The sequence below is a fragment of the Bos grunniens genome, chromosome 9 (assembly GCF_055505025.1).
Source record: "Bos grunniens cultivar Pamir isolate PY7600 chromosome 9, Bosgru_T2T1.0, whole genome shotgun sequence".
NCBI classification, from domain to species: Eukaryota; Metazoa; Chordata; class Mammalia; order Artiodactyla; family Bovidae; genus Bos; species Bos grunniens.
The window spans coordinates 81,705,579-81,732,933 of NC_141173.1; the positions used below are offsets into that span (position 1 = coordinate 81,705,579).

At 43.2% G+C, this 27,355-nt stretch overlaps 1 protein-coding gene and 1 long non-coding RNA gene across 4 annotated transcripts in view; one reads left to right on the forward strand and one right to left on the reverse strand.

Moving 5' to 3' along the window:
• Positions 1 to 27,355, forward strand: part of AIG1 (androgen induced 1) — a 272,208-nt gene that overhangs the window by 232,951 nt on the left and 11,902 nt on the right. The window lies entirely within an intron of this gene.
• The window catches only part of LOC147366245 (uncharacterized), a 65,722-nt gene continuing 38,704 nt past the window's right edge, over positions 338 to 27,355 (reverse strand). The window contains exons 4-5 of the long non-coding RNA XR_015133282.1: positions 2,827 to 2,925; positions 338 to 2,472 (exon numbers count right to left, since the gene is read on the reverse strand). This is a non-coding gene — a long non-coding RNA (uncharacterized LOC147366245). The remainder of the gene's footprint in view (positions 2,473 to 2,826; positions 2,926 to 27,355) is intronic.

The window sequence follows — 27,355 nt, forward strand, 5'->3', positions numbered from 1 at the left end:
AGGTCATCTTATCTTTCAGAAGAGTCGGGTAGGAAAGCTAAGAGTTATTCCAGAGGTGTTACAATGTTTACAGTTCATCTGGAACTGCCTATAGCTTTAGTTTAAAAATCATATACCCTTCCCATCTCCCCTCGCCCACCAACAGTCTCATTACTTTGCACTCATATTTACTTACCTATGGTAAGAGAAGATTTTTACTCTGGGAATGCTGGGTGTATTTCTGTGAATTCATTTAGATGCCATTAAATTATGTGAATCTTGTAGCGCCCCAGAGATTTTAGGAAGTACATACTTTCTGATGGCTTTTCTTCTACAATCAGGGTACAATCAGTCCACGTTCCAAAGAGACATGTGGGAAACACCACATAGTCTTTATTATAGCCCCCCAAGACCCCTCATTAAAATGAAGCATTACTCACGCTCTGCATGCCAAGGGAGACTTGCCAGCTATGCGTCTTTACCGAGCAAACCAGTGCTTGTTTGGACACATGTCTGCATTAACCAGCAACCTCTTCCAGATATGCTCTGAGAATGCTCTCAGAGTCAACTTTTTCCTTTGGTGTTCTGCCTTAGGCATTCATGGCTGTGCCAAGAGCTAAACAATGCCCCTCACATCATATCACATTATATAAATCCAAGAATTTTAATTGTTATCTCAGAAGGCACTGGCTTTTGCTCCTTTCCAGACTATCTCAGATACGACATACCAGTGACACAGCAGCAAAAGGTTCAGGATATGAAATCTTCTGACAGCATATCAGGGTTATAACTGGACATTCCAGAGCCTTATGCCAAACTTTAAGAAAGCATTCTTCTTGTCACACGCTAATTATAAAGCAGATCTCCCTGACAGTCCTCTGTGTGGTTGAGCTGAAGCTATACCTCCGAGGCTCCTGGCCAGCCTCCCTGTCTGCTCAGCTCTGATTCTGTCTTGCTGCTCATTCTCACAAGTCTCCCTCCCCATCTGAATCTGCAGTCTTTCTAGATTTGGATCTCGAGAGTTGAGAAAGCGAGGGGGTATTAGAGCTTTCTCTCATGGACTGGAGTCCACTGAGTACCCACGCTCAGTGACTCCATTTCCCAGCCTCCATCTCACTCTAACCCAAGCTTAGCATCTGAAGTCATCCCAGACCCTTCTCATGCCCATCTCCACCTATCTTTCCACTTACCCGGGAGTCTGGGACAGAGACACCCCCTGACCATTGATGGTGGGCTTTAACTCCCTCTCTTCACACCTCACCTCCACCATCACTGCTCCATGCATTTCTCTGCCCCTCACTGAGATTTCCCCCTAATAAATAAAATCATCCCTTTTCCCTTATGCAGGACACAGCACCGAAAGTCCCTTTGGTTTCTAATGCAGCTGTAACTATCAGGAAATGTAATGAATGCCATTATTTTGACTGCTGTGCCAAGCAATTTAAAGTATTATCATATTTAGTTCCCCAAATAACCCTTTGAGATAAGCACTATCTGGCTCATTTTACAGATTAGGAAACCAAACTTGAGAGAGATGATATGGCTTACCCAAGGAAAAGAGACTGTTTTTTGTTGTTGCCAGACCTACTGTTGACCCTTGAACAATGTGGATTAGGGGTGCCAACCCTCTCTGCGATGGTAAATCTGAGTATAATTGTACAGTCAGCTCCATATACATGGTTCTCCTGTACCTGCAATACCTTTGTACCTGAGATGCCACATCTGTAGATTCAACCAATTTCAGATCATATACCAATCTCAGGTACTGTTGTGAATATGGAAAAGAAAATCTGGGGGCTTATCTAATTGTCCAGTGGCTAAGAATCTGCCTTCCAGTGTAGGGGGTGCATGTTCCCAACTGGGGAACTAAGATCCCATTTGCCACGAGGCAGCAAAGCCTGCCTGCTGCAACTGGGAAAGCCAAAGAACCACTACAAAGACCCACCACAGCCAGAAAAAAAAAAATCTGTGTCTAAATAAACAAATGAACCATTGAAATTCAAACCCATGTTCTTGAGGGGTCAGCTCTAAGTACAAGCACTGGGGTGTAGCTGCAGAGTCTATATGGGAACCCTACTCTCCCCTCTCTCTGACTGTGTGAAGAGTAACTCTATGCGTGAATGAATTAAGTGGGTTTTTAGTTTTCCTTTAGTTCTGCAGCAGTACATCAGAAGCAGCCATGTCTAGTCATTAAGGCCGCTGGGTACGAAGTGCCTGCCACGTGACTGGCACTCAGTCTGCTACCCATTGTTGTTGTTCTGTGTTTATACCAAGGATACTCAGTCCTTAGGGAGCCTGAACTCAGCCCCTTTCTGCATGGTTTTTCCCTCGTTAACCTGTCTTGCTACTGGAGAGGTGAAGGTCCAGATCCTTGCAGTCAGACAGTCCTTGTTCAGATCCCCTCTTCTTAGGAGCGTTGAGCAAATTACTTATCCTCTCTTAGCCTCATTTTTATCACGTTTTAAATAGGAGATATTGCCTGCATGTTCTCTCCTGTTAGAAATAAATGAGCACACAGGTCATTCAAGAAATGATAGTATCTTTCCTTCCTCCCAGTTGACTAAAGTCCTGAGTGTCTGAGTCTGGATGGAAAGTTTTCATTTCTCTCTCTTCCTCTTCCTCTTTTTCATTTTATTCTCTGCTCTTGTTAAGAATTTTGGGTCCACCTGGTGGGTTTTATGTCTTCTTCTATTAAGAATGCCAAAGAGTGTTCTGAAAATTTCTTATGTTTCATATACTAAGGTATTTCCCAAGCTCTGCTTTTCCCCTGAGAATTGAAAACGTCATTGCTCTCACATTATCCTCATCTATTTGTTTTTTACAAACACCTAGTATAGCGGTACTTACTGTTTTCTTATCCTCTAAGGAGAAGTCTATGTAGACCATTGAGGACTTGCTGTGTGAGAGTGTGGCTTGCACAGGGCTCCTCCAACATCCATTTGGGTCCTGGTAGGATCAGAGTTTTAGATCAGCATCTGGACAGAACAGGCTTCTGTGTATTATCCATCTCAGTTCCCAGTGTTTAGTGTTTGTTATTCTGAGTTTCATCTCTTCTTACCCCCAACGGCTGGTTCTCAGACATCCTGGGTACACATGCTGCTGCTGCTGCTAAATTGCTTCAGTCATGTCCAACTCTATGCGACCCCATAGATAGCAGCCCACCAGGCTCCCCCGTCCCTGGGATTCTCCAGGCAAGGACACTGGAGTGGGTCACCATTTCCTTCTCCAATGCATGAAAGTGAAAAGTGAAAGTGAAGTCGCTCAGTCATGTCCGACCCTCAGCGACCCCATGGACTGCAGCCTACCAGGCTCCTCCTTCCATGGGATTAATTCTCCATATGTATTAAGCAGGCCCCTCACCAAGACCATTTTATATGTGGTCATGACCCTTCCCACACTCCTCAATATCCCTACCCTCCACCCAAACCAATACGACTTTTCCCCGCCGTCTTCCAGAATCACCATTTGGATGCTGCTTATGCCTTTGATGCTGTTGGCAAGTTTCCTTTGTATTTCTCCAGCTTGCTCTGCCCATGCCCCTCCACCTCCCTCTCACTCTGCCCTTTCCTCTCTAGGCAGATGGCCTGGTCTTTAATTTCACACAGAATGTAAAAAACTTTGAACAGGAACTCTTGAGTTCTTCCTGCAAACATCCTTGCTGTCCCCTCCCTTTCCTGTGTCTCCTGTGCCAGTGGGGGAAGCATTTCCACAGCTTCTAACCAGTAGCCCCTCCCTCTGTACTCTGGCTCCATCCCCTCCCAGATCTCTACCCTTCCTCCATCGCTTCATTCTCCTGTAACTCCAGCCTCACTACCAAAGCCTTCCCATCAATACTTGAACAGACTCCTGTCCTTGTCTCCACCCTAAAAAAAAAAAAAATTATTATTCTTGGCCCACCCCCCTTTTATACCTGGCTACTGCACTATCATTGGAAGGACTGATGTTGAAGCTGAAACTCCAATACTTTGGCCACCTGATGCGAAGAGCTGACTCATTTGAAAAGACCCTGATGCTGGGAAAGATTGAAGGCAAGAGGAGAAGGGGACAACAGAGGATAAGATGGTTGGATGGCATCACTGACTCAATGGACATTAGTTTGGGTAAACTCCGGGAGTTGGTGATGGACAGGGAGGCCTGGTGTGTTGCAGTCCATGGCGTCACAGAGTCAGACACGACTGAGTGACTGAACTGAACTGCTCTATCTCCCTACTCACAGCCCAGTTTCTCCAAATAGTTGTCTGTTGTTCAGTCGCCAAGTTGTGTCCAGTTCTTGGCGACCCCGTGGACCGCAGCACACCAGGCCCCCCGTCCCTCTCCATCTCCTGGAGTTTGCCCCAGTTCATGTCCATTGAGTCAGTCAAGCTATCCAACCAAAGAGTTGTCTACCTGTCTCTACCCCCATTTACACACTTAGCAGACAGGACAGGGGAACCGTCTGGAGAATGGATTTTTTGAGGCAGGCTGCCTGAGCCTGGATTCCACTTCTCTCATAGGACCTTGAGCAGATCACATGACCTCCCTGTGTCTTCATGTCCTCATCCGTAGAATGGTATAAGAAGAGTACCTACCTCATAGGGTTGCTGTGATGACTAAAGGAAGATTAATTTTTAGTACATGTGACGCCTATAGGTCAGTATCTAACACAGAGTGTACTATGTGAACAGGATTATAAGCCACTCCAGTGTGGCTTAAGCTTCATTACTTCGGTTAAACCTTTGCGAATGTCACCAGGAACTTCTATTTTGATAAATCCACTGGTTGCTTTATAGACCTCTTCTCAACTGACATGTCAGCAGTTCTGATACTAAAATATCCCCCCACTTCCTGAATCACTCTCCTCCCTGACTTAGCTGATGTAACAACCACCCTAATTTCCTCCCTCCTCTCTCAGCATCACTCACTGGCTCTTCCCACTCTACCCAGTGCTGGAGTCCTTGGAAACTCAGGTCTTCTTCTCTTTCTATTTATTGTTTAATTTTTTTTTCATGGCAAGAATACCTAACTTGAGATCTACTCTTGTAATGGAGGTCCTCTTTTTAAAAAGTATTTATTTATTTGGCTGCCTCGGGTCTTAGGACACAGGATCTTTCGTTGAGGCTCAAGGACTCTCTAGTTGCAGGGTTCAGGGCGCCCTGGCTCTGTAGTTGCAACAAGCAGGCTTACTTGCTCTGAGGCATGTGGGATCTAGCTCTCCAACCAGGAATTGAACCTGTGTCCCCTGCATTGCAAGAATTCTTAACCACTGGACCACTAGAGAAGTCCTGGTCTCCCTCTCTTTTTTTTTAAACCACCTCTTATCAATAGGTAAATCCATCGTTAGTGTACATGGTTAGTTAGTGTTGGTCACTTAAGTCGTGTCCGGCTCTTTGTGACCCCATGGACCATAGCTGGCCAGGACCTCTATCCATGGGATTCTCCAGGCGAGAATAATGGACTGGGTTGCCATTCCTTTCTCAGGGGATCTTCCTGACCCAGGATTGAACCCGGGTCTCCTGCACTGCAGGCAAATTCTTTACATTCTGAGCCACCAGGGGTGCCTGACACGACTGAAACAACTTATCTCGCACACCATTTTTGCAGCCGCGGTCTCAGATCTCCAGCTCAGAGCTCTCTCTTGATGTTTGCTCACGAGCCTCTCCCCTTTAGCAGCTGCAGACCTAATTCATGTGCTTTCCCAATCACACCCCCAAGTATCTATCCCCTGAGCGTTGCCACCCACTCAGTTTTTCATGCCCCAAAACTATGAAACTTCCTCAGCCCATCTCTCTTGGACCCACTACAAAGAATCATCCACCAGTTTTTGGCTTCTGTGCCTCTAAAGTGCTTTTAGAGTACTTACACATTGATCCCTCTCCATTGCCAACATCATGGTCCAAGCTGCAGTTATCTTTCTCCTGAGCTACTGCAAAGAGCTGGCATTTCTTCACCTCTAACTCGTCTGTATATAGGACCCCTCAGTTCTTTTGTAAAACCACATATGATCATGCCACTCAATTGCTCAGAGAATGTGGATGACTTCCCATTGTGTCTAGGGATAAATTCCAAAATTCCTTTACATGGCCTAGGGGACCTACATTGTTTGATTCCACCGACCTCTGTATCTTCATCCTCCTTCTCTTTCACCTTTGCTTAGCTCTAGCCATGGTGATCTTCACACCAATTGTCAAGGGCAATATGCTCCTTTCAGTTTTAAAGCTTTCACCTCCCCATACCCCCATCCAACCCCACCCTTCCCTCAGTTATGTCTTCCATAAATATTAGTTCCAGATCCTACTTATCTGTCATGGATCTCTCTGTCTCAGTTCAGTTCAGGTGACTCACTCAGTCATGTCCAGCACTTTTCAGCCGCATGGACTGGAGAACACCAGACACCCTGTCCATCACCAACTCCCAGAGCTTACTCAAACCCATGTCTATCGAGTTGGTGATGCCATCCAACCGTCTCATCCTCTGTCATCCCCTTCTCCTCCTGCCTTCAATCTTTCCCAGCATCAGGGTCCTTTTCCAGTGAGTCAGTTCTTCGCATCAGGTGGCCAAAGGATTGGAGTTTCAGCCTCAACATCAGTCCTTCCAATGAATATTCAGGACTGATTTCCTTAGGATTGACTGGTTTGATCTCTTTGCTGTCCAAGGGACTCTCAAGAGTCTTCTCCAACACCACAGTTCAAAAGCATCAATTCTTCAGCACTCAAACTTGTTTATAGTCCAACTCTCACATCCATACATGACTGCTGGAAAAACCATAGCCTTTGTTGACAAAGTAATGCCTTTTCTTTTTAATATACTGTCTAGGTTTGTCATATTTTTCTTCCAAGGAGCAAGTATCTTTTAATTTCATGGCCGGGGTCACCATCACAGTGATTTTGGAGCCCAAGAAAATAAAGTCTGTTACTATTTCCCTTGTTTCCCCATCTATTTGCCATTAAGTGATGGAACTGGGATGCCATGATCTTGTTTTTTGAATGTTGAGCTTTAAGCCAAGTTTTTCACTCTCCTTTTTTACCTTCATCAAGAGGCTTTTTAGTTCCTCTTCACTTTCTGCCATAAGGGTGGTTTCATCTGCATATATGAGATTATTGGTATTTCTCCCTGCAATCTTGATTCAAGCTTGTGCTTCATCCAGCCCAGCATTTTGCATGAATTACTCTGCATATACATTAAATAAGCAAGGTGATAATATATAGCCTTGATGTTCTTCTTTCCCAATTTGGAATCAGTGCATTGTTCCATGTCCTATTCTAACTGTTGCTTCTTGACCTGCATACAGATTTCTCAAGAGGCAGGTCAGGTGGTCTGGTATTTCCATCTCTTTCAGAATTTTCCAGTTTGTTGTGATCCACACAGTCAAAGGCTTTAACATAGTCAATGAAGCAAATGTTTTTCTGGAATTCTCTTGCTTTTTCTATGATCCAAAAGATGTTGGCAATTTGATCTCTGGTTCCTCTGGCTTTTCTTAATGCAGCTTGAACATCTGGAAGTTCTCATTCATGTACTGTTGAAGCCTAGCTTGGAGAATTTTGAGCATTACTTTGCTGGCGTATGAGATGAGTGCAATTGTGCGGTAGTTTGAACATTCTTTAGCATTGCCTTTCTTTGGGATTAGAATGAAAACTGACCTTTTCCAGTCCTGTGGCCACTGCTGAGTTTTCCAAATTTGCTGGCATATTGAGTGCAGCATTTTCACAGCATCATCTTTTTGGATTTGAAAGAGCTCAGCTGGAATTCCATCACCTCCACTACCTTTGTTCGTAGTGATGCTTCCTGTGGTCCACTTGACTTTGCACTCCAGGATGTCTGGCTCTAGGTGAGTGATCACACTATCTGGGTGGTTATCTGGGTCATTAAGATCTTTTTTATATAGTTCTTACAGTTCTTCTGTGTATTCTTGCCACCTCTTCTTAATATCTTCTGCTTCTGTTAGGTCCATACAGTTTTTGTCCTTTATTGTGCCTTTATTGTGTCCTTTATTGTGCACAATAAAGGGGGATACCCAGATATTCCCTTGGTATCTCTAATTTTCTTGAAGAGATCTCTAGTCTTTCCTGCTCTGTTGTTTTCCTCTATTTCTCTGCATTGATCACTGAGGAAGGCTTTCTTACCTCTCCTTGCTGTTCTTTGGAACTCTGCATTCAGGTGAATTTGTCTTTCCTTTTCTCCTTTGCCTTTCACTTCTCTTCTTTTCTCAGCCGTTTGTAAGACCTCCTCAGACAACCATTTTGCCTTTTTGCATTTCTTCTTCTTGGGGATGGTTTTGATCACCACCTTCTATACAGTGTTACGAACCTCTGTCCATAGGTGTTCATGCCAGTCTATGTATCAGATCTGATCCCTTTAATCTATTGTCTCTTCTATGGCAGAATCTTAAGGGATTTTATTTCGATCATACTTGAGTGGTCTCATGGTTTTCCCTACTTTCTTCAATTTAAGTCTGAATTTTGCAATAAGGAGTCTGTGATCTGAGCCACAGTCAGCTCCTGGTCTTGTTTTTGCTGACTAAATGGAGCTTCTCCATCTTAGGCCACAAAGAATATAATCAATATGATTTCGGTATTGACCATCTGGTGATGTCCATGTGTAGAGTCTTCTCTTGTGTTGTTGGAAGAGGGTGTTTGCTATGACCAGTGTGTTCTCTTGTCAAAGTTCTATTAGTCTTTTCCCTGCTTCATTTTGTACTCCAAGGCCAAACTTGCCTATTACTCCAGGTATCTCTTGACTTCCTACTTTTGCATTCCAGTCCCCTATGATGAAAAGGACATTATTTTGGGTTGTTAGTTCTAGAAGGTCTTATAGGTCTTCACAGAGCCGTTCAACTTCAGCTTCTTCGGCTTTAGTGGAGGGAGCATAGACTTGGATTACTGTGATATTGAATAGTTTGCCTTGGAAACAAACAGAGATGATTCTGTCATTTTTGAGAGTGCACCCAAGTACTGCATTTCTGACTTTTGTTGACTGTGAGAGCTACTCCATTTCTTCTAAGGGATTCTTGCCCACAGTAATAGATATAATGGTCATCTAAATTAAATTCACCCATTTCTAGTCCATTTTAGTTCACTGATTCCTAAAATGTCAGTGTTCACTCTTGCCATCTCCTGTTTGACCACTTCCAATTTACATTGATTCATGGACCTAACATTCCAGGTTTCTATGAAATATTGTTCTTTACATCATCAGACTTACTTCCATCACCAGTCACATCCACAACTGGACTTTGTTTTCGCTTTGGCTCAGCCTCTTCATTCTTTCTGGCACTGTTTCTCCTCACGCTTCTCCAGTAGCATATTGAGCACCTACCAACCTGGGGAGTTCATCTTTCAGTGTCCTATCTTTCTGCCTTTCATACTGTTCATGGGATTTTCAAGGCAAGAATACTGAAGTGGTTTGCCATTCCCTTCTCCAGTGGACCATGTTTTGTCAGAACTCTCCACCATGACATGTCTGTCTTGGATGACCCTACTCTGCGTGGCTCATAGTTTCATTGAATAAGACGATGCTGTGATCCAAGTGATCAGTTTGGTTAGTTTTCTGTAATTGTGGTTTCCATTCTGTCTGCCCTGTGATGGATAAGGATAAAAGGCTTGTGGTAGCTTCCTGGTGGGAGGGACTGGCTATGGGGGAATCTGGGTGTTGCTCTGATAGGCAGGACCCTGCTCAGTAAATCTTTAATCCAATTTTCTGTTGATGGGTGGGGCTGAGTAATGGTGGTAATGGCCACCTTCTTCAAAAGGACTTATGCCAGGACTATTGTATTCAGTGCCCCTAACCCCATGGTAGGCCACTGTCAACCCATGCCTTTGCTGGGGACTCCTGGTCGCTCACAGGCAAGTCTGGCCCAGTCTCTTGTGAGGTCACTGCTCCTTTCTCCTGGGTCCAGGTGTGCACAAGGTTTTGTTTTTGCCCTCCAAGAGTCTGTTTCCCCAGTCCTGTGGACGTTCTGTAGTCAAATCCCACTGGCCTTCAAAGTCAAATTCCCTGGGGATTCTCTGATGCTCTGCCAGACCCTAAGGTTGGGAAATCAGTTGTGGGCCCTGGAACTTTTGCAACAGTGCAAAACTCTTTCTCAGGGAGGCCTTCTCTGATTTCCAAGTCTTGGGTCAGCCCCTCTGTGATACTCTACTGTAGTCACCTGTTAATTTCCATCCAGGAAGGGAAAAACAGGTATAGATATGTGGTTGTTCAGTTAATTTTTTTTCAAAGTGTGTTAACCAGATCTCTTCCCCTCACTATCTAGAGCAAGAGAAAGAAGCAGTTGAAATGGTGTTAAAGAAAATAGAAAGTGCTTCCTCATCTACAGTTCTCTAAGGGTTTATGCAGACCCATTCTCTTTAGATATTATGCCAATCAAAGTGTCAGAGAAGCCATTCTTAAGATCGATTGCTTAATAAGAAAAATTGTGATAGTGTGTGAACTTTAAATATAAGCAGATAAAGTAAGAAAAGTTTTTAAATTATATTTGCTAATTCATGTCTGACTTTTGCAACTGCATGGACTGTAACCCACTAGACTCCTCTGTCCATGGAGTTTTCCAGGCAAGAATATTGAAGTCGGTTGCCATTTCCTTCTCCAGGGGATCTTCCCAACCCAGGGATCGAACCTAGATCTCCTGCATTGCAGGCAGTCTCCTGCATTGCAGGTGGGTTCTTTAACAACTGAGCTACACTTTAAGTATTATTGAGCTAAGTGTAGGATAAGCTCAATATCTTACATTTAGATCAATAAAAACCATATAAAGTGTTTACAATACCCTTTCCGTCTTTCCCTCTGATGTTGAGTTTCAGCTTTATTGCCTCTTCTCCCACCTGCCTGGCTCATTTAAATTGCCACCTGTAAGGACATCCTTGGTGGTTCAGTGGTTAGGACTCTGGTGCTTCCACTGCAGGTGGGGAAGGTTCAGTCCCTGGTTAGGGAACCCCCAAACTGTGAGGTGTGGCAAAAATGAATAAACAAAAAAATAAATTCCCGCCTGAAGCTGATAGACTTGTAGGAGGAAGCTCACAGACTGTGCTTCTTGCCAGAGTGACATCCTATAAGGGAAATGACCCAGTTCAGGCAATACAAAACTTTCAGGAAGAGGAAAGATCCATCCTTAAGCCAAAGTACAGCCTCTCCTTTTCCTGAGGAGAGCCTTCTTGACGAGAATGTGAGAATATTTGGAAGGCTCAGAATATATTCTGTGAGGGCGGCATTGTGTGAATCTCTTTACGGTGATTCCAGTCCTGCCCAGTCCCGTCTTCAGCAGACAGTTTCCACAGCTCTCAACAAACAGGCACCGGGTCTCCCACAGCACCCAGCAGTACTGGGCTCCCAGGAGACACAAAGTAAAAACCAAGTAAAGATAAACAACTTAGATGAGGAGGTATGTGCACCAGAGTTGAGCTTATACCCCAAGAGTCCAAAGAAGTTTACAACCCCAAAGACCTTTTGTTTGAGATAGAATGGAAATAGCAAGAAAAACTTGGTCTAAAATTGTTGTTCAGTTGCTCAGTCATATCCGATTCTTTGTGACCCCCTGGACTGCAGCACGCCAGGCTTCTGTGTCCTTCACTGTCTCCCAGACTTTGCTCAAACTCATGTCCATTGAGTTGATGATGCCATCCAACTATCTCAGCCTCTGTCCCATCTCCTGCCCTCAGTCTTTCCCAGCATCAGGTCTTTTCAAGGAAGTAGGCTCTTCGCATCAGATTTCCAAAGGATTGGAGCTTCAGCTTCAGTATCAGTCCTTCCAGTGAATATTCAGGACTGATTTTCTCTAGGATTGATTGGTTTGATCACCTTGTAGTCCAACAGACTCTCAAGAGTCTTCTCCAACACCACAGTTCAAAAGCATCAATTCTTTGGTGCTCAGCCTTCTTTATGGTCCAACTCTCCTATCCATACTGGAAAAATCATAGCTTTGACTATATGGATCTTTGTTGGCAAAGTAATGACTCTAGGTTGGTCATAGCTTTTCTTCCAGGAAGCAAGCGTCTTTTAATTTCATGACTGCAGTCACCGTCTGCAATGTTTTGGAGCCCAAGAAAATAAAGCCTGTTACTGTTTCCGTATTTTCCCCATCTATTTGCCATTGAGTGATGGGACTGGATGCCATGATATTTGTTTTTTGAATGTTGAATTTTAACTCAGCGTTTTCACTCTCCTCTTTCACTTTCATCAAGAATCTCTTTAGTTCCGTTTTGCTTTCTGCCACAAGGGTGGTGTCATCTGTGTGTCTGAGGTTATTGATATTTCTCCTGGCAGCCTTGATTCCAGCTTGGGCTTCATCCAGCCCGGCATTTCGCATGATATATTCTGCATATAAGTTAAATAAGCAGGGTGACAGTATACAGCCTTGATGTACTCCTTTCCCAATTTGGAACCAGTCTGTTGTTCCATATCCAGTTCTAATTGTTGCTTCCTTACCTGCATACAGATTTCTCAGGAGGCAGGTAAGGTGGTCTGGTATTTCCATCTCTTTAAAAGTTTTCTTTAGCAGTTTGTTATGAACCACACAGTCAAAGGCTTTAACATAGTCAATGAAGCAGAAGTAGCTGTTTTTCTAGAAATCCCTTGCTTTTCTATGATCCAATGGATGTTGGCAATTTGATCTCTGGTTCCTCTGCCTTTCCTGAATCCAGCTTGTACATCTGGAAGTTCTTGGTTCAGGTACTATTGAAGCCTAGCTTGAAGGACTGAGCATTACCTTGTTAGCATGTGAAATGAGTGCAATTGTGTGGTGGTTTGAACATTCTTTGGCATTGCCCTTCTTTGGGAATGGAGTGAAAACTGTCCTTTTCTAGTCCTGTGGCCACTGCTGAGTTTTCCAAATTTGCTGAAAACAGCTGTTCTAAATTGTGTCTTTATACATTAAGGTAGACCTATTTCCTTAATAATTGTCAAAGTAAGAGAAGGAACTATCTTGGTTATTATGATCATATTTTACTTCTCTATTCTGAAAGCATCAGATCCATGTTGATTTGGGATGAAGCTCCTTAGCTCTCACAGACAAGTATTTCCCTCCTATGTGTCAGACACGGTGTTGAGTGTAGGAGGTGAGCAGTGTATAAATCTCAGCCCTGCCTTCAGGAGTTTATGGTTTGTTAGAGGAGAGAGGAAAATTAAAAAGCAATTGCCTGGGACTTCCCTGGTGGTCCAGTGGTTCATACTTCGCCTTCCAATGCAGGGAGCTCAGGTTCACTCTCTGGTTAGGGAGTTAAAATCCCACATACCTCTCAGCCAGAAAACCAGAACATAAACAACGGAAGCAATATTGTAACAAATTCAATAAGGATTTCTAAGAAATAGTTCTCATTAAAAAAAAAAATCTTAAAAAAAATCAAGGGCTCTAATAGAAGAAATACAGGAGGCTCTCATAGTCCAGAGGACCATGCCTGCATGCATGTGTGCTAAGTCACTTCAGTCGTGTCTGACTCTTTGTGATCCTATAGACCGTAGCCCACCAGAGACCAGGCTCCTGTGTCCATGGGATTCTCCAGGCAAGAATACTGGAGTGGGTTGCCATTTCCTCCTCCAAGGGATCTTCCCGACCCAGGGATCAAAACCACATTTCTTGTGTCTCTTGCATTGGCAGGAGAGTTCTTTACCACTTGGACCACCTGGGAAGCCCCCACAGGGACATATCCTATCCCAAACTTATAGGTCCATGGAAGGCTTCCCTGAGGAAGTGGCAAGTAAGCTGGCCCTTGAGAAGGGTGAGTAAAAATTAACCATGAGAAGGTCCCAAGTAAGGGAGTCCCCTGAAGAGCAAGGAGACAGTCTAGAGGCAAGAAAGAGCAAATCACAGTCAGGCAGTGACAGGTCAGTGCACCTGGAACCATTGACATTTTCCCAGCTCCAATTACTAGCTCTCCTCTCCCTACCAAAACTGCTTTTATTCTGCCTGTCCGCAACATTGTTTTCTCAGTTGGGTTTTTGGTTGGTTGGTTGGTTGTCTGATCGATCGATTTGTCAGTTTCCTAAGATGCCAGGCTGTCCTTCTTCTCGGCCTCCTTGTCAGCCCCATTCAGCTCCTCACTCCCTAACTCTCAAGCCCTCTGAACAAGCTTTCTTCAGCTGCCTTCTTATCCACTTTCTGCTTCTTGGCCAGAGATTATTTTAAACTGCAAATCTGATCCTGCCAATCCTCCTGTTTAAAACTCTTCAGTAGTTTGTTTTTGTTTCCAGTTTTGGGGGAGGGTTTTTTTTCTCCTTTTTGGTAGCACTTTTATTTTTCCTTCAGCCATGACATATCCTTGGGCCACGATATTCTCACCTGAGAGTAGAAAAACAGGATGTCTAAGTCATCCTTAAAAGCTGAGAATTACGTACAAAAATCTTACGTAAATTAAAACAACGCATAAATTTGCAGGTACAAATACAAATCGTTTTGCGACTAGAGTGAGTAATTTAGCCCCGTGATATTCTGCTGGAAAAACATTGGATAAGAAAGAAAATGGAGTCTGAAGGCTGGAAGTACCTCTGGTTCTTAGCTGTAATGGAAGACTGCGAGAAAGAAGTCACAGTTCATTCATAAATTCTTGCCAGCCTCCAGAGAAATCCAGAAATTGTCGTTAAGGCTCTGTTTAGATCTGATCAGGCCCCGGAGGCATGAACCGCTCAAGAGAAATTGTCAGTTGGCTGAAGAACCGTCAGATCAGGCCAACTCCCTTCCATAGACACATTACCCCTTGCCTCCGTTGGTTGCACAATATCTCCAACCAGATATACTAAAGTTTAAGCTAAACATAGATACCTATTGAACTTCCACCCCCAATTTTTTATCTTAAACATTACTTCTTGGAAGAAATCTTCCGTGATTCCCATTTAGTTTAGATCTGCTCTGGTTCTTCTTCCTGCTTCTTGCTTATTTGGAATACCTCCTTACATGTCTGGCTTTCCTTCCTAATGGGGATATCCTAAGGGTGGGAGCTAGTCCTCTTCTGTTAATTTCTGTATCCCCACCTCCTAGCAGGATGTTTGTGCAAAGCATTTATCAAACTCAGAAATGAATGAATGAGGAAAGGCTGTAAGCAAATGTTAAGGTTTGGTGACCACAAGCTAAGTTAGCCCTTGGTTTCTATTTTCTTTGTGACATAAAATTGCCTAACTGCAAGGAGGAAGATGGGTGACATGGAAAGGGTTTTTTTTTTTTTTTAAGAAAGAATAATATAATATGTGGCGGCTTCCCTCGTGGCACAGCGGTGAAGAATCCGCGTGCAGTGCAGGAAATTGGGTTCAATCCCTGGGTCAGGATGATTCCCCCTAGAGAAGAAAATGGCAATGCATTCAAGTATTCTTGCCTGGGAAATCCCACGGACAGAGGAGCCTGGTGGGAGGGTGGGGCGGGCTAGAGTCCATGGGGTCAAAAAAAGAGTAGGACACAATTTAGTGACTAAACAACAGCAAATATACCCCTAATCCCTCACTTAGCACCAACAATTATCAATATATTGCCAAACTTGTTTCATCTATACCTCTACCTTGGTTTTTTTTTAGAGAGAGATATAACTTATATATGATAGCATTCACCCTTTTAAAGTGTACAGTTCAGTGGTTTTAAAAATATACACAAAGTTGTTCAAGCATTATCCTAATTCCAGAACATTTTTATCACCCCCAAAAGAATCCCTTCACCTTCAAGCAGTCACTCTTCCCCCAGCCCCCGGAAGTGGCTCATCCACTTTCCGTCTATATGCATTGCCTACTCTGGATATTTCATGTAAATGGAATCATACAATGTGTGGCTTTTTATTCTGGCTTCTTTCACTCATCATCATGATTTCAAGGTTCATCCATATTGTAGTATGAATTGATACTTCAGCCATTTCTATCGCCAAATAACATGTCATTGTCTGGATATACCACAGTTCATTTCTCCATGCGTCCATTGATGGACATCTTTGGATTGTTTCCACTTTTGGGGCTGAAGATGGAAGTTTAAAGGTATACTGTATCCATAGTTAAAGGGAAAAGAGGTTAACAGAGAAGCTAAAAAATATCAGGCCACAGAGAAGGCCCATTTGAATTGAGACCAAAAATAATTCTGCGTGGGCATGTAATCTTATGGCCTACAAAACCCTTTGAACATGAGTTCTGCCTCTTCTCTGGAACTGCACACACCAGCTCTACTAATCTTTTGTAGTTCCGTGAACCTCCTGGTCTCTCTCACCTCTGGCATTCACAGCATTCCTTCCCTGGGGACCATTTTCTTCCAGGCTTCACTCGCTCATCCATTCTATCTTTTTAAAAAATTTTTAATAAACAGATTACAATGTTATAAAATTCAGAAGATACAAGATTGATACAAAACCAAATCTTTGAGTCTCAGATCAGACGTCACTTCCTCCAGGAAGTCATCCCTGACACTCTAGGTTGCTGATGGTGCCACTTTCCAGCCCTTTCCAGTTCTCCCATAGCATCCCCCAGTCACCCATCGAAGCACTCATTGTGCAGCTCTGCAGTCCCTTCCCTGCATCCCTGCCAGGCTGATGGGCAGTAACTCCTAGGCCATTCTCCACGTGATTCCCCAGTGCCTGAGACAATACATGTGCCTAAACAGGGCTCAGTACATTTTGAAGGAATAAATGAATGAATGAGTGATGCATACGTGCAAAAACATGAACCCATGAGGGTCAAAGAGGCTGAGCATCTGAGCAGGATAGTAATGTGCCTGTCTTTCCAACACATTGGTGGTTGCAATTCCTCAGAGATAAATTTTCACACTCTTAATAAGTGAGAACTAGAGTGATTAATATTTATTTCTGTTTCTGAACAAGCCTTCCATCAAAGCTGAAAATAAATTTTCTAGCAGTATTAGCCCATCGATTCTCCCATTTTCTTCCTGTCCACATTTGGTATTCCATTCTTGAATAAAGGTTTCTAGAATATAAATCAAAAGTGGCAAGAAGCTTTTCTCTCTGGTGGAAACAGGTAAAAAGAATAGGAAACTAGCTGGGATTTCAAATGTAATCTAGCATTAGAGTACTATACTCTTAATTGACATTGGAGCGAGGGAAGTGCTTTTTTCAAAAGAAAGAAAACTGGGAATTCCCTGGCGATCTAGTGGTTAGGACTCAACGCTTTCACTGCCGGGGCCCAGGAAAGTCCCTGGTAGAGGACCTGAGATCGGGCAAGCTGTGCAGTGCGGCCAAATAAAAACTAGAAAAAGACAACCACTAGTGATATGCTCCCCCACAACTACCATCAATTCTGTTAACTCAAATTTTGTATTCCTTTGGTTAACTCAGTTAAACTTTCACTATTACGCTCAGTACACAGTCGCTTAGTCGTGTCCCACTCTTTGTGACCCCTGGACTGTAGCCCACCAGGCTTCTTTGTCCATGGAATTCTCCAAGCAAGAATACTGAAGTGGGTTGCCATTTCCTACTCCAGGAGATCTTTCCAACCCAGGGATCAAACCTGTGTCTCTTGCGTCTTCTGCATTGGCAGGCGGATTCTTTAGCACTATGCTACCTGGGAAGCCCTTCACTACGTATACTCCCCCCAAGATATTAATTTTTCTTTTTTAGTAATGGAAAATAAAAAATTTTACTAGCATATTGAGTTAATAGGGGTTCCCTGAACTTAGCCAAATAAACCCATCTTTAAAATATCTACCCAAGGATTTCCCTGGTTGTCCAGTGGTTGGGAGGCCACCTGCCAGTGTGGGTGACACGGGTTCGATCCCTGTTCTGGGAGAATTCCACAGGCCTCAGGGCGGCTGGGCACGTGTGACAGCTACTGAGCCCAAGCTCTAGGGCCTGCATGCTGTAGTTACCAAAGCCCACTCACCTAAAACCTGTGCTCCGCTACGAGAGAAGCCACAACAACAAGACTCCATGCATCACAACGAGAGAGTAAGCCTCCACTCGCCGCAACGAGAGAAAGCCTGAGTGAAGCAAAAAAAGACCCAGCACAGCCAAAAATAATAAATATGAACTAGAAAGAAATCTTGAACTTTAAAAATAAATTATCTACCCATATAAATTATAGCTGCATTTAAAACACTGTATGCTCAGAGCCTTTGAATTAATTTCCTTTGAGGAAGGCACTGCGTAGAGGAAGCAATATCTGACGCATACAAATTAAGTGAGATTGATCTATTGAAATATAGCTGGCAACAATCCAGCTTCTTAGTTTGCTTTTAATAGTTTATTTCTGAGTGCATGCATCTTTAAACTATGTAGCTTGTTTTTACAAGAGACAAATAGTGGGAGATGGCCTTAAATTGACTCTTGCTTTGCAATCCAAAGTATATCTTAATGCAAGTTCCCCTGTGCTTTTCTAATAATGAGGTTGGACAAGAATAATGCTGCCTTGGATTGCAATGTTCAAGGCATTCATTAAAGTTAATAATCAGTGCTCTTGCATAGAAGCTCTATGCCTAATGTTGATCAGCCCTTTATTGTGTGGGGTTTGCTTGTATTCAAGTAGCAAGGAGCTCACCACAAAGGCCATCAGGTGGGTTTCCATGGTAGCAGTCCTTCTTTTGTTATTCCCATTTGTAATATAGACAGTAACCAGATACTCACTGTGTCACTGCTTCATGAAAAGAAATAGAATATTGATAATGCTGGCAGAGCAGGAAGCTGGTCTTTGGGTGTGATACCCAAGGAGGACATGCCATCCACTCAGGGTTTCTTTTAAGCAGCTGTCCAAGAAGTGGGACTTTGTCCTGTTAATGACCTTCAGTGGCCACACATCATTGCTCTAGAGACAAATAGAGCTTAAGTGATGACTAGGATAGTCATCCCTGAATCTTACAAAAAACAAGTTCATGATTGTGCCTAAAAAGAGTGCAGTGTGAAACTAGGGAAGAAAAAAATCAACTTTTTTTTTAAAGCAATTATCTTTTAATTCCCCCAAATTTTTCATTAAAAAGTATACTGGACTGACATATATCTGTACTGGTACCCTATTAAGTTGAATCTTCCACCATGAAAATGTTGTGTTGGAAACTGGAATAAACATGAAAAAATTAACCTTTAACATATAAAGCATAACACTGAGGAAAGAAAATTGCTTTCCGATTTTTGCTGTATTTGTGTAGGTATTCATCTTCGTAGGGACTCAACACCTGGATTTTCCCATTGTCTCTGTTGTTGAAAAATAGCTGTTACTGGGAAGTGTTATTCCCGTTGGTTGTGAATCAGTTATTGGAGCTCACAGCAGCAAGGGAGCTCTGTGAGGCAGCCTGGCTTGTTCTAACAGAGACCCCCAGAGAAGTCAACTGGTCCTCAATCATTCAAGCAGAATTTACTATGCCTTACCATTATTTTTCTCTTCAGTCCTCCTCAAACATCATTTCTGCCACTCACTCGGGAGAGAGTAAAAACTGTAACTTTTAATTTAATTTACTTTTCTCCTTCCCAGAGACTAGGAGATCCAAAAACGTTTATGAACTGGTAAGACTTCAGTGCTTCAGTTTTATCTGCTTTAGCCCATGAAATCTCCACAGTGCATTGTAAGACTATCCCTTGTAGTTCTCGTTTTGATCACAAATGGGTCATGTAAGTGTAACATACATGGAGGCATTAAAGTTATGTTGTATATTAAATATATTTTTTAAGTACTTTAAAGAGAAAACTTCAGTGAGATAGATGGAGAGCAGGAATTACTAGGAAATAAGAGTGTGGCTGGTAAGACAGAAATGAAAAGGACCCAGGATCAAGATAGAAGGAATTTAAACTCAGTCAAGGACTGAAGGTTTCCAGCTTGAAGTTGTTGGGAGGTATCCTTTGACCTTTAAAGTTGGATGGATGATAGAAGAGATGTGGGCTTTCCCAATGGACAGACCAGAGTGAGTTCAAGAGAGAGAGGCAAAGTCAGCAGGACTGGAAACTGGGGAACTCACTGAATACCAGAAGAAGCAGCAGCTGGGGCAGGCAATTAAGGTCTTGTAATAGAAGAAATTTTGAGGTCAGTGTTCATTTATCTATAGTTTCTTTTTCCAATTTATTTATTTTTGACTGCACTGGGTCTTCATTGCTACGCATAGACCTTCTCTGGCTGCAAAGAGCAGGGGCTAGTTGTGGTGCTCGGGTTTCTCACGGCAGTGGCTTCTCTTGTTGCAGCTCACTGGTTCTGGTTTCATGGGCTCAGTAGTTGTGGCTCTGGAACTCTAGAGCACAGGCTTACTAGTTGTGGTGCGCAGGTTTAGTTGCTCCGAGGCATGTGGCATCTTCCCAGACCAGGGATCGAACCCATGTCCCCTGCATTGGCTGGTGGATTCTTAACCACTGGACCACCAGGGAAGTCCTATCTATGGTTTCTATTGCTTCATTTAGAGTTATTTTAGTTTACAAACTGTTGAAAGGAAAAACCATCAACCTAGAATTCTTTATCCAGCGAAATTATCCTTCAAACATAAAGGAAGAATAAAAATTTTCTCAGACCAAAAAAAAAAAAAAACTAAGGGAATTCATTGTCTGCAAACCTGACGTAGAAGGAATGTAAAAAGATACTCTTTAGGGAAAAAGAAATGTCTGGAAGTGTTGCTGTTTTTTAAAGAAAGTTGGCAATTAGACTGGCGGTCCAAGGAGGTCATGGGATTAAAGAAGACGTAATCATGGCAGGGATAACCCGAACATTGTCTGTAATCCTAAAAACAAGAATCTAGTAAAGGGAGATGGATGAAATGTGCTAGAGAGACACTAGAGATCACTTCTGCAAAACCTGGAAATCTATGCTTTTTGGCTGTGGGATTTAGGATGTTCTTCCTCCTCCTTTTCCAGAGGCAGCAGTTTAAATGCACAAGTGTCTCACTCCCACAGCCAATTCTGATGATTGCTTGGGCCACAACAATCCCTTGCTGACCACACTCCCCGCCTCCCTCCAGAAAAAAAACACATGTTCCCTACAGTGTTCAGAAACATGTCAACTTGGCACCTTGATGCTTTAAGAAGGTCCAAATGATTAAACTTAAGCAAAACCACTCATGAATTTCATTAAGAGAAATTCACATTGGATTCTCTTCAGGGAAACATCACCATAAGACCAGGTAGGCTATAGAGTGAGGGACCCAGAGGAAGCCAGTCATTTGAAACCAGTTTACACGTGTGCCAGGACCTGTGTGTGGGAGGAATATTCTGAAGTAGATTATTGGCCTGCCTTTGTGGATAAATTACTCTGATATTTGTCATTTAAAATCAGGAAGAAAGCACACCCTCTCATTACCTCATTACAGGAATTCATTTTGGGAGGCATGCACAATTTGCCTCTTTCCCTAGAGATGGGTGGAGGGACTAAGTAACCTTGAAAACATCTTTGTGTAGGAGAAGTACAGAAAAATATTATACATCTCTGCCTAAAGAGAAGCAGTAGAAAGCTTTCTTGTTTGTTTTGTTTGCTTGTTTTTTTGTCTAACCTAAGTTGACTGTTCTGAGAACTTTATGTTATCTGATGACTACATCGCTAAAGGAAGCAATACTGTCAATAATATCCAAGGTGACGTAACTACCATGTGGATGAACTGGATGTTGATCTGCAGTATAGGTGACACAGGGTTTTCCGGGTGGTGCTAGTGGTGAAGAACCAGCCTGCCAGTGCAGGAGACACGAGATGCGGAATTAATCCCTCGGTCAGGAAGGTGCCCTGGAGGAGGGCATGACAACCCACTCCAGTATTCTTGACTGGAGAATCCCATTGACAGAGGAGTCTGGCGGGCTCCTATAGTCCATAGGGTTGCAAAGAGTTGGACGCCACTGAAGCAACTTAGCACGCATGCACATTGATGACACAACTGCATAGACAAGGCCTGCTATATAATTTGTGGGGTCCAGAACAAAATAAAAACGTGGAGCTCCTTGTTCAAAAATTATTATGAGTTTCAAGATGGTGACAGCAGAGCCCTAAGCCCACTGTGAGGCCCTTCTGAGCACAGGACTCATGACTACACCCATGAAGCTTGCCCCATGTAGAGATTGTTGTTGTTTAGTCATTCAGTCATGTCTGACTCTCTTGCAACCCCATGGACTATAGCCCATCAGGCTCCTTTATCCTTGGGATTCTCCAGGCAAGAATACTGGAGTGGGTTGCCATTCCCTTCTCCAGGGGATCTTCCCCACCCAGGGATAGAACCCACATCTTCTGCATTGTCAGGCAGATTCTTTACCATTGAGCCACCAGGGAAACCCCATGTAGAGATACATCCTGTAAATTTAGGCTAGCTCTGATGAGAAAATTGAAAAGACTTTGATGAATCTTAAATTTTGATTTTACCTTAAACGACTGTCTTAAGAATGCTCTTTTAAACCCACAGTAAATGAAGATCTGTCTAATTGTATCTCTAGCATCATAAAATTCTCTCTGTTAACTGAGTTAGAGGATATTTCCATGTGCTGGAATGAGATGCCTCCATTTGGCATTCGCCTGTGAATTGAGGCATGAATTCTCATACACATCACCAAGGAGAGTTTTTTGAGCCCCATTTTCAGAGCCCTGTTCTCACCTAAACAAATGTCCTTTGTCATGTTCTCTGGAACCTACAGCCTTTTCAGTGGGAAATTCGGCACCAATTCCACACTGATCTCCTCAAGGGCACACCTTTGCACCATCATGACTGCTCACCCCACCTGGCACACAGTAGAGACTCAAGAAATCTTTGTTGGATAAATGAGTACACAAACTCCAGAACACTTCAGAAATCTAGATTCTCAGAAATGTAGCAGGAACCAGTCTCCATGCAATCAATACTCAGGAGACATCCAAAGGGCCTTTAGAATAACCCTCATATGAGATAGTTAAATCTAAAGAGAGGCCTAGGTCTAAAGTCAGCAGTTGAGCCAAAGGTCAAAACTGCCCTTGAAAAGTCCTTCAGAAGCATCAGGTTGGAGGTTCTACATGAGGGGTGCAGAAACCCACTGGGCAAAAAGCTGATGGACATCCTTTGTCTCACCCCACCTTGGGGTGCATGCTCATTGCCTGCAGAGCAGTCGTAAATTCCAATAGGCTAACTGCACATGTGATGTGACTCTTTCTTAAGGGGTGAGTCAAAACCTTCTCTGAAGGAAGCGTTTATCACCTTATCCCTGCGGTGGCTTTTCTCTCCTTGGGAGAAGTAAAATTCAATTTCTGGGTTTTTTAAGAGACTCAGTCTTGTGTTACTGTTGTTGTTGTTCAGTCTCTAAATCGTGTCCAGCTCTTTGAAACCCCATGGACTATAGCCCGCCAAGCTCCTCTGTCCATGGGATTTCCCAGGCAAGAATATTGGAATGGATTGCATTTCCATCTCCAGGGGATAAAGCTTCACCAAAACTGATTTATCTTACTTCTTGTAAAATGTCTATGTCTCACATATTTTCTACACTGAACTTGAGTTGCTTTTATAGTCCATGGGGGAAAAAAAAGAAAAAAGATTTATGCAGAGATTTCAAAGTGGGGTCATTTTTTTGGTTCTGAGTACATTACCAGCTGTTGCCATCCGTTGTATCTTAGTCTTCAGAGCACTCAGGGAATGCTGACATATAGGCTAGGAGCTAAACTGCTCAGGTGGGTGTCTCTGCTTCTTGACCCTCTCAGGGTTTTTCAGGCAAGAATACTGGACTGGGTTGTCATTTCCTTCTCCAAAGAAGGCTGAGTTCTGAAGCATTGATACTTTCAAACTGTGGGTTGGAAAAGACTCTTGAGAGTTCCTTGGACAGCAAGGAGATCGACCCGGTCAATCCTAAAGGAAATCAACCCTGAATATTCATTGGAAGGACTGATGCTGAAGTTCCAATACTTTGGCCACCTGTTGCAAAGAGAAAACCCACTAGAAAGATCCTGTTGCTGAGAAAGATTGAGGGCAGGAGGAGAAGGAGGCGACAGAGACTAAGATAGCTGGATGGCATCGCCTACTCAATGGACATGAGTTTGAGCAAGCTCCGGGAGATAGTGAAGGACAGGGAAGGCTGGCGTGCTGCGGTCCATGGGGTCACAAAGAATTGGACATGACTTAGCAACTGAACGATAACTACTCTAGAACCACTTGTCCATTGACTTCAAGACACTACACTTCTGTGTTTCTTCCATGTCTCTAGCTTACCTGTTTTTGGTATCCTTTTTAGCCACATCCTCCTCAAACTACCCCTTAAATCCTGATCCTTTTCAGAACTCTCTTATGGCCTTACTTCCATCATACTGTATATTCTGCCTTAATCTGTTCTGATGGCCTCAACCACCATCCTTCTGCCAATGAGCCCAATATCTGTATTGCCACGTCAGTCCTTTCTCTGCAGCCCAAACCCCTGTAACTGCCTTCAGGATATCTCCACTTGGATGTCTTACAGATGCCTCAGACTCAACGTATCCAAACTGAACTCACTATCCTCTCAAACCAGCTCCCTGACAGCATTCCCTATCTCCGGGAATGGCAGTACTCTCCACCCAGTTAATCAAGCCAGGAATCTATGATTAATTCTTAACTCATTTCAGTTCCCTCATTGCCTAAATCCAGTCCATCACCAAGTTCTCTTAATTCTATGTCCTATATCAGTGCCTTTCAAACTAACCTTACTGTAAATAAATGACACATCTTCTGCATCATGACCCAGCCAGCATGCAGAAGCACACACTCAGCGTAGACCCACACACACACACACACTCACACACACACACACACACAAGTGGAACAGAAGTTTCACAAAACAGTTTTCATCAGCATTATATGCCCAGCTTTCTACTATTTTCTGTTATGTTTTCTTCTGTTGTTGCTTTTTAAAATGCTGGTAACTAGTGGGTTACTGGCAAGTGTTTACCAACCAGCTCTTCTGGAGGCGAGCAAAGGGGACCCTGATGTGTAGCGTTTGGCAGTTTTCAGTATAAATACTCCCACCATGGTTGAGTTTAAGCCACCAACTGACAAGCTTGCAAACGTCCTAAAGTACTTGCTCTCCTGACCCTATACAGCATGCAATTGCTTATGACCTACTGTGTTTGATGGACACTAGTCTAAATAGCTCTTAAATCTACTAACTAATTTTTGTTCCCAATGCTACCACTCCAGTTCTGGCTACCACCATTTCTGATACAATTGGTTTCCAGGTTAATCTGATCTGTTTCACATTTATTTAATACCCTTCAGAGACTTCCTGTTGGCCACACTAGGCCAGAGTCTACAATTCTTACCTTGGCTTAAAAAACCACCCACAGTTTGGCAACTGCCTGCCCCTCATGCCCCCTTCTTTGATTTCAATAAGAATGGTTTCTTCTTGAACATCTGGGAATTCTCTCTTGTTTTCACGACTTTGAACATACTGTTCCATTTGGCTAGAAAGTTCTTGTCTCCCATCTTTGTTCAGCTAACTCTTACTCATCCTTCCCATCACAGCTTCAGTGCTACATTATTCAGTTATTCCTTCTCCAACCATGTGTCAGGCATTATGGTAAGTGCTGAATACAATGATATGAAGCAATACAAACAGTCCTCACCTCACAGAACTCAGATGTGCTAGAGGGGAAGAAATGTTATGCAAATAAAGATATTCAGATTTAAATACTAATAAAAGAAGAGTTTAAAAGAGATTCATGGTTCTATAAGAATGAATAAAATCTGACCTATTCTAGTAGATCAAGGAAAACTTTCGTGCATGATGGCTAGTTAGTTATAATAGTTGAGATAAGATATAGAGGAGGAATATAACAATGAGTCTAAGGGGCAGATAACTAACACAGTGGAGAGGAACTAAAGAGCCTCTTTGGTTATGAGGAACATGTAAATCCACATGGCATGAGGGAATGTGGTAAAACCAAGGAACCAAATGAAAGCCAGTGTAAGAGAAGCAGGGTAGGAGGTCAGGTATGAGAGAGGTAGAAGCCAACTCTATGAAGGGCACTCTCAGTTCAGTTCAGTCGCTCAGTCATGTCCGACTCTTTGCGACCCCATGAATGCAGCACGCCAGGCCTCCCTGTCCATCACCAACTCCCGGAGTTCACCCAGACTCACGTCCATCGAGTCAGTGATGCCATCCAGCCATCTCATCCTCTGTCGTCCTCTTTTCCTCCTGCCCCCAATCCTTCCCAGCATCAGAGTCTTTTCCAGTGAGTCAACTCTTCACATGAGGTGGCCAAAGTACTGGAGTTTCAGCTTTAGCATCATTCCTTCCAAAGAAATCCCAACGCTGATCTCCTTCAGAATGGACTGGTTGAATCTCCTTGCAGTCCAAGGGACTCTCAAGAGTCTTCTCCAGCACCACAGTTCAAAAGCATCAATTCTTCAGCACTCAGCTTTCTTCACAGTCCAACTCTCACATCCATACATGACCACAAGAAAAACCATAGCCTTGACTAGACGGACCTTTGTTGGCAAAGTAATGTCTCTGCTTTTGAATATGCTATCTAGGTTGGTCATAACTTTCCTTCCAAGGAGTAAGCGTCTTTTAATTTCATGGCTGCAGTCACCATCTGCAGTGATTTTGAAGCCCCAAAAAATAAAGTCTGACACTGTTTCCATTGTTTCCCCATCTATTTCCCATGAAGTGATGGGACCACATGCCATGATCTTTGTTTTCTGAATGTTGAGCTTTAAGCCCACTTTTTCACTCTCCACTTTCACTTTCATCAAGAGGCTTTTTAGTTCCTCTTCACTTTCTGCCATAAGGGTGGTGTCATCTGCATATCTGAGGTTACTGATATTTCTCCCGGCAATCTTGATTCCAGCTTGTGCTTCTTCCAGTACAGCATTTCTCATGATGTACTCTGCATAGAAGTTAAATAAACAGGGTGACAATATACAGCCTTGATGTACTCCTTTTCCTATTTGGAACCAGTCTGTTGTTCCATGTCCAGTTCTAACTGTTGCTTCCTGACCTGCATACAATTTCTCAAGAGGCCGGTCAGGTGGTCTGGTATTCCCATCTCTTTCAGAATTTTCCAGTTTATTGTGATCCACACAGTCAAAGGCTTTGCATAGTCAATAAAGCAGAAATAAATGTTCTTCTGGTACTCTCTTGCTTTTCCCATGATCCAGCAGATGTTAGCAATTTGATCTCTGGTTCCTCTGCCTTTTCTAAAACCAGCTTGAACATCAGGAAGTTCACAGTTCACATATTGCTGAAACCTGGCTTGGAGAATTTTGAGCATTACTTTACTAGCATGTGAGATGAGTGCAATTGTTTGGTGGTTTGAGCATTGTTTGTCACTGCCTTTCTTTGGGATTGGAATGAAAACTGACCTTTTCCAGTCCTGTGGCCACTGCTGACTTTTCCAAATTTGCTGGCATATTGAGTGCAGCACTTTCACAGCATCAACTTTCAGGATTTGAAATAGCTCAACTGAAATTCCGTCACCTCCACTAGCTTTGTTCGTAGTGATGCTTTCTAAGGCCCCCTTGACTTCACATTCCAGGATGTCTGGCTCTAGGTCAGTGATCACACCATCGTGATTATCTGCGTCATGAAGATCTTTTTTGTACAGTTCTTCTGTGTAT